This window comes from Nelumbo nucifera, chromosome 1, assembly GCF_055504915.1.
Source record: "Nelumbo nucifera cultivar China Antique chromosome 1, China Antique-T2T, whole genome shotgun sequence".
NCBI lineage: Eukaryota > Viridiplantae > Streptophyta > Magnoliopsida > Proteales > Nelumbonaceae > Nelumbo > Nelumbo nucifera.
The window spans coordinates 27,994,961-28,000,798 of NC_142649.1; the positions used below are offsets into that span (position 1 = coordinate 27,994,961).

The window sequence follows — 5,838 nt, forward strand, 5'->3', positions numbered from 1 at the left end:
TTTTATCCCCAACATGGTTCAGATCAGCCATAAAATTCCTTTACATTCACATTCAGATCACATACTAGGATTGTGTAGCTTCAATTTACAACTACATAGAGTCCAAAGTCTTCCTGCAATTAGAGTTTAGATAAGTTTTTGCTTTTGAGTTAGACACTAACACTTTTATGTCCCAAAGCTCAAAGCCTAAAATTGGGGATTTTTGTTTTAGGTCATTAAAAGCTAAAATTTTGAAGTTTATCGAAATTTCATAAACAATTTGACTTAGTGTGTGTTATATTTATTGCTTAGGGGGCATTCTTTTTCTGGGCATCACTTAACGGAAAAGTTAATAATTTTTCCATCTTAACGGAAAAGTTAAAATGGGACAAAAATAAAACAACATGCATTTACCTGAATAAATAATTTACCAAATGCCTTAAAAACAAAATAAAGTATCATTTTCTGCATCGGGACCTCTGCAGCACCAATTTACCTGCCTGCCCATGGCTTTAAAATCAAGAGTTCCCAAGGGAAAGAAACTGAATTCAACCTCATCGATGGTTGTGTATTTGCTAATAATCCGGTATGAATTTGTTTCCACCTTAGTACTAGCTAGGGATGTTGAACAAGATCAAAAACTCGTGAAATTTCTGAAAATTGTTTTTCAGGCTAGGATTGCCATCAGTGAAGTATATAAAGAACTTCTAGCAGATGAAGGAGATAACGATAGGATTATGGACTTTTCGAGCTTCCGTAACTTCGATAATCTTTTGCTTCTTTCTTTGGGAACTGGTACACCGAGGAACGAAAGGAATTACAACGCAGAACAAGTATCGAAGTGGAGCACTTTAACTTGGGCATTCAACTTTAGTAATTTCTCAAGTCCAATAGTAGATGTGATTAGTCAAGCGAGTGCAGACATGGTTGATTATCAACTCTCCGACATTTTTCAAGGCTACAAAGCTAACCAATGACGAAGCACTACGAATGTATGAACAGACTCCTACAAAATCCCCCTGTAAACTATCCGGCTAACGTATATAGATTAACTTTTGCTCTTTGCTTTTGTATCCACGTCTGCAGATTTGCAAGAAAGCTTATAACTGCACGGAACTCTCGTCAGAAGAAACCGGAAAATATGGAAGTAAATGGAGGCGAGATGAAGAAAATGAATCCAGTAGCACGTTTGTAACAAGTAAGCACTTGAGCATCAAGTCTACCAGCTGTTCGGGTTAGCCAACCTTGGATTGCCTCATCAAGTCTACAATGCATGCCCATTTTTCAAAAATCGCCTAAACCAAACAATCATGTAGGCGGTGAAAAGTGGAATCACCTACATGGATCCGACATGGCACCGTTTTTCATAAAAACGCCCATAATACCAAACATCCTCTGGGTTAGTTTTGCACCGACAAATTTACCTTCTTACCAGACAAACTTTTAGCTGTAATGGATGCAAACATGAATTCTAATAAAGCATGTCTTTTTTTTTTTTATCAAAAGTCCACTTGAATGCAAATTTACTTCTTTTCTATTGATGTACTTTTACATCTTATTATTAATGTATGCATTGGAAAATATGTTTTTCGTCATTTGTCAATGCATAAATGAAATGTTGCCAAACTCAGGCTAGGCAAAAGTGAACCAAAGTGCAAATTTACCCTGAACCGGGATTTACACTCCATTTGCATTGTTTCCAAATGCAGCCTAAAGAGTAAAAGTAAAATTCATTAGAAAGGGACAAAAGAAGAATGAAAAGAATACATTAGGGCTCTCGAGCGTTCTGCCCGTCAACAAATGTTCCCCATCAGTTCCTTCCATCTCAGTAGAACTCCACTAACGTTCCCCACCTATTCCTTCCCCATCTTAGCCTTTTTGAGCTCTATGAAATCCAGATTACAGTGTAACCTTCCCGCCCATCTTTACTATCTATAAAACTACCAATAGATGTGGTTGGCTTCTGGAATTTTCACTAGACTAAAATACCCCATTCCTAAGGTATGGATTAGAGAAGGAGCAATGGTAAATATGTAATTTTGTTTTGTCATATAATGTTTATGATTAGGAAATGACTCTTCTTATTTCTCATTTAATGTTTATTATTAAAAAGACATAAAACTCCATTCTTTTTGTTCATAAATGTAAAACAAGTCAATAGCAAAAATGTTATTTAGCATTCCTATTTAACACTTGTTATGGAAAATACACAAAAGTCCCTCTTTTATTCAATAATTGAAAAACAAACCATGATAATTGCTGAAACCTCCCTTGAAATTTTTTACCAATAACCAAACCTCCTCTAAACTTCTTGACACAGTTGAAAGTAGACCATCTTTGTAAAATCCTCTAATCAAGAAGCATGAAAATGTTCAAAATACCTATATAATTATTGTTGAGGCTTATTTATATATGCAAAGTAATATAAATGTTATGAACAACAAAAGAACAGAGTTTAAAGTTGCAATTTTACCATTGAGCAATTGATATAAAGGAAAATTTTGGAAAATACATCAATTCCAAAAGGGAGATTATAAGGAATTGGGGTAGTGATTGACATGAAGAAAAAAAATTGGAAAATAAACATTTTGGTCAAAAATAACTACATGGATATTTTGGACATTTTTGTGCTTTTTGTTAAAAAGATTCTAACAAAGGGTCTACTTGCAATTGTGTCAAAAAGTTATGGGAAGTGATTGCATTTACCAAACTTTCGGGAGATTCAACAATGATAAAAAAAATTTATACGTGAGGTTTTACCAATTTACACTTTCATTTATTTAAATTAAAAAGAACCATAAAGTACATCTTTTGTTCTCAATAGCCAATGTTGGGCCACATTAACCATCATGAACAGATTTCCAATTTTCAAATGGATGAGAAATTTATTCTTTAAACTATTTTCTTGTTTTTTTAAATATTTTTAACTTATTTTTATTGGTTCAGTTCTTATTCATTAAGGTAAGAGATGGTTTTATTTTCTTTATTCCCACCATTTAGTGGGTTAATTTTTACATCTATGTTACCTTAAAACCCACACCATTGGATGGCAAAATATCTGCAAGAGTAAGTGATATTTTTTATAGTAGTTTATTATAAGGTTTTCAAAGGTTGAAGGAACTGAAGTTGGATTTAGCATATAGAAGTTAATTCTTGCAATGGTAACGAGAATTCAAATAAAATTCTAACAAATGTAACTGATAAAAAATATTAATTTTATTAATTTTTTAGTTTTATTAATGAACCATAATAGATAAGAATAATAAGAATTTTATTAATTCTCATTACCTTTACAAGAATTTTATTTGGACATATCTTTATATTAAAGAACCATAATAAATGTGATAAATAAGAATAATTTTTATAGATGTAGAAATATAAAAAAGTTGCAAAAATTAGGAAATATATTATATACTATCATCATCACAATATTTGTCACATGCAAATCACGTATGCAAACACTAGTACATGAATATTCCCTATTCATTCCTTTCCTCTCATCCAAACCCTCTTCTCTCTTAATAACTCCACCCCCATTTAAAGAACTCTGGAATACATGGGCGATCAAGATAGAGACCATTTCTCATATATAGAGCTATAAATCGGGTCATGCCGTTCACGGCCTGACAATAAATTGAGTTGGCCCGACATGACAATATGCAAACCTTACTGGGCACGGCACGATGGAATGGGCCATGTCGGGCATGGGGTTTTAGGTCCATGGGTCGGCACGGCAAAATTGAGCAGGTTGTGCCACCTATGGCCCGTGTGTTGAAATCAGACAAGACGCTCATAAGCTTTGCAACCATCAAGATAAAGATGGCTCAGCAAGATAATCAAAATGGGAGTCTAGAGGTTAAAGAGCATGCTCTTAAGTTTCAAAAGATTGACTAAAATGGCATTTCTGAAGTTTCTCATGACATCCCTCTTTTGAGGGTGAAGTGGCTATCAGAAAAGCTGTTTTGCCTTAAGGGCATCGCCTCTCTCAACAAGTTATGATCTTTCTAGGTAACAAAATGGCTTCCTTTTGGAATCATTTACTGTAATCCTTAATGGTCGTGAAACTGTTGTCTAATGGGTGTGTCATTTCCTGTAATCTCTCATCGTTTTAGTTTGGCAGAGACTAAAGTCCCAAAGAAATGGAAAGCCTTGGTCCTGATTGATCTGAGCATCAGCATACCCGAAGGGACAGGGGTTCTAAGTTTCTAGCTCATTCCATTGGTTCGATTTTCGAAAAATGACCGCAATTTTATGTGTGTAGAATTACGATTGGGTATGGCATGGAAACATTCAATTGATGTGGAGGATGCCGATTACAGAGCTCCTGTTGGGGTGATTCTTTTCAACCATTCTGATTTCACTTTTCAAGTAAAGGCTGGTGATCGGATTGCCTAGTTAATCATTCAAAAGATAATGACACCAGAATTTTTGGAGGTTGAAGATTTGGATTCAACTACAAGGGATTGGGGAATTTGGGTGTACAAGTGTTTGATCTATTGCTTTTGTTTGTTCTTAAATGGGGTGTTCTGTTGTATATTCTCTCAATTTTTGCTCTTCTGAGATTCATTGGAGAATTAGGGCGAATAGGTATTGTGCTATATCGTACGTGACTCGAGGTGAACATGGTGTCTTGCTGGTGGTAATGGATGTTAGTTTGCTGCCTGATGAATGGGGGGAGAGAGGGGGAGGAGAGAACGAGCGTCTCATTTTGCTTAATTAATGACATGAAGCATCCTCGCATGCTTCAACCGTTTACACGATTTGGCGCATCCTCCAAATGAGCAAACGATGCCCTGACTGAGGGTGCCTAGACTGAAGCCAAACTCGTTTGAGAGGACAACATAGAGATAATTTGTTCTCCCTCAACATGTGGCTTGTCACTTGGTCATTGGATTTTCCAACATGTTGAAGATTAAAAATGAGGCCTATGGCCACTCTTCGAAAACCATCTATCTTCAAAAGCACTTTCTTCCCTTGTTTCCTCTAGCATCTTCCTCAAACCAACTAAAAGCTACTCTTGCAAAGCCTTCACACCCCCAAAAAAAAAAGCTAAGTGACTTTGCCACTTCGACATTTCTCTCCATGCACTTGTCTATCAACTTGGAGAACTTTGGATTTTCTACTATAAATGGAACCAGCCCTTGAGCTCTCGAGTCTACAACTGGTGGAAGACTAGGTGTCTCTACTTCCCTTCCTCTCCTGCCTTGCGACTTTGGTACAATTGCTTCTAATTCGTTTCTTTCTAGAACTGGAGAAGAGTTTACCAATTGGTCAGGTTCCACACTTTTTTCCAACTCCACTGTGTACCAAACTTTGTTCTTTGAGTACCTCTTATAAAACACCTTCTCTTAAGTCCTTTTTCCACTCTTTTGTTCAAACTCCTAAGATTTCTTGAGTCCTCACTACCACATTTTTTCCTTATTAGCCCATCTATGCAGATCTCACCTTGACTCGGGTCCATGGTGTCACTAACTTCACTTGAACCCGAATAATAATGGGTTTGAATTTAGTAGACACAATATAGTAAACACGTTGAATGAGCATTACTTAATAAAAATTCTAAGAACTATCAAAAGTGGTTTTAATCTTTTTTAAGAGTACCCAGGGGATATTTTAAGGGATAGGTGTCAAAAAATTTTCTAAGTACTCATTGAATGTGCTTACAACATTGTAAGGACTAGATAACAAGATACCAATTGAAAAACCTCGTATGTTTGCATCGTCGGTTCTTGGTGCTGTAGGGAAACTTTTACAAATCTTGTATAGGTTTCCTTACATTTCCCTTCCTTTCCCTTCAAGTCAAGCATAGCCTTAAAGCTTCTTTTCCTTCCCTAGAAATTGATCTTGAAGGGGACATGT

The 5,838-nt window shown here is 35.8% G+C and overlaps 1 pseudogene; it reads left to right on the forward strand.

Annotated features, from left to right (window-relative positions):
• The first annotated feature begins 3,699 nt into the window (after window positions 1–3,699).
• Window positions 3,700–4,471, forward strand: LOC148803043 (deoxyuridine 5'-triphosphate nucleotidohydrolase pseudogene; annotated as a pseudogene).
• Window positions 4,472–5,838: the final 1,367 nt, after the last annotated feature.